Raw genomic sequence first — 2,207 nt, 5'->3', positions numbered from 1 at the left:
CCAGAAGACCACATGAATTTGGAGAAGTTAAGTGAGTTAAGGGCAAGAAAATTTAGGACAAGAGCATAGCAAGCAATTAGAATGATTTCAAGTTGCAGATAGTGAAGGAATGTACTGAACTGAATGACATTTTATAAAGAGCTATGAAATGAACCACCTAGCCACTTTTAGATGAGCGATGTCACAAAAACCCTGATTGGTAGGCATTTTCATCCATATTTTATAGACAAAATAATTTAAGCTTAGATTAAATAACCCACTCAAAAAGTTAGCTAAAACATAGCTTAAAAAGTAAGACATAGCACCTTTTTCTCACTCCTGTCCATCTTGGTGGCTACTCTTGGTTGGGGCCAGCCTGCACCTAAGGTGGGAAGATGGTGGCTGCAATGAAGATGAAAAAGCTGCTGTAGTCAATCTACCCTGGGCTCCAACTCATTATGAAAAGGGGAAAGTGGGGGCACCTGGGTGGCTCAATCAGTTAAGCCTCCAACTTCAGCTCAGGTCATGATCTCATGGTTCATGAGTTTGAGCCCCCGCGTCGGGCTCTGTGCTGACAACTCAGAACCTGGAGCCTGCTTCAGATTCTGTGTCTCCCTCTCTCTCTGCCCCTCCCTGCCTCAAAAATAAACATTTAAAAAAAATTTTAAAAAAAGAAAGAAAGAAAAGGGGAAAGTACCAAGCGGACCTGGAAAATGATCAGACATGGCAAAGCGAAACTGGTGATCCTGACCAACAACTGCCCAGCCTTGAAGAAACCTGAAATAGAGTATTATGTCATGTTAGCCAAAACTGGTGTCTATCACTACAGGGGCAATAGTATTGAATTGGGCATAGAACATGGAAAATACTGTGGAGTATGCACACTGGCTATCATTGATCCAGGTGATTCTGATATCATTAGAAGCATGCCAGAACAGACTGGTGAAAAGTAAAACATGCAAAATTTTTCATTAATAAAATTGATCAGAGCTTGTTTAAAAAAAAATAAGTAAAACATAGCTAGAAAGCAAAACTAACTAAATATAAACAAATAATTGAAAAAAGAAATCAAAGGGCGAAATATCTGGAAGTCATGAGAGGTCCCTTCTCTGATACTTTGGAAGCACTCTGAGTAGGAAGGGAGAAATAAGGCATCGATATGATGCCATCCCCATAAGGGAGGGCAACCACTACTATCAAGATCCCTCACTGTAACTTGCAAAATCAGTGCTCGCTATTTTCTGGAGTTGTGAGCTTTACTGAAAGCCACCCTTCGTTTCCCAAGAGAGAAGTAATTCCAGGAAGTAACTTCAATGAAATGGAAAACGGACACTTCTACACTGGGACACACCTGGCTTCAAACAAGCTTGTAGGTGAAGAAAAATCACATATTCCGGGGCAAAGAAAGTTAATCTTGGCTAAAATGAATGTCAGATAAGATAGCATTGCAATGAAAGCAAAAGCAAGAAAGGGATAACCTAAGGAGTGCCTGGAAATTTCTGTTTAGAAGAGAAAATAACTCCGAAAGTCAAATCAAAGCTAAGCAATGGAGTGATGCCATGGAGGCATGTGCAGAAAAGGTAAGACAAAGGAATACAAACATTTCATGAGAATGACTTAAAGGTTCTAAGTTAGAAAAAGAGTTGACAGTTGTGATGATTCCCTCAAAGTGAGTGAAAATTGCATTTTAGCAGTAAATATCCTTCAATCTTTCCCAAGAGCTAAATAAGGTGTTCTTTACTATGTAATAACGGGAGTTTCACTTTTTACTGCCTCTCTCATTGAACGGTGCCTACTAGGCAATTATACTTCAGCTCTGCTGCTTCTTTTCCCTTTCCCCTTTATCCCTGCTTTTGAAGGCTAGAAAGAAATGGATGCAACAGCACATATTCAGTTAGAATTTCACTTCAAGGCCATCAGTTTTAAGAAGCACTTTGCAAAAATGCGCTGCATTTAAGAATAGTTTTGGTACATCTGTCTTTCCATGGAATGACTCAGCCCATCGTAAAGAACAAGTACTACAAACCAAGAAACCAAGACTGCTTAGTTGTGGAACTTAGGTAAATGACATACTTTCTCTATTTTTATTTATTTATTTATTTATTTATTTATTTATTTATTTAAGTAATCTCTACACCTGAGGCTCAAACTTACAACACTGAGTCAGCCAGGTGCCCCACCAAGTGAATGGTCTTTTTTTTTTTTTTTTTTTTTAAGTAATCTCTACG

The 2,207-nt window shown here is 38.7% G+C and overlaps 1 pseudogene; it reads left to right on the top strand.

Moving 5' to 3' along the window:
* Positions 1–374: 374 nt before the first annotated feature.
* On the top strand, positions 375–974 carry LOC112872065 (large ribosomal subunit protein eL30 pseudogene; annotated as a pseudogene).
* Positions 975–2,207: the final 1,233 nt, after the last annotated feature.

This window comes from Puma concolor, chromosome C1 (assembly GCF_028749965.1).
Source record: "Puma concolor isolate L17-30 chromosome C1, mPumCon1.1.hap2, whole genome shotgun sequence".
Lineage (NCBI taxonomy): Eukaryota > Metazoa > Chordata > Mammalia > Carnivora > Felidae > Puma > Puma concolor.
The sequence above is the reverse complement of the archived record's forward strand: the minus strand, read 5'-3'. Positions and strand labels throughout refer to the sequence as shown.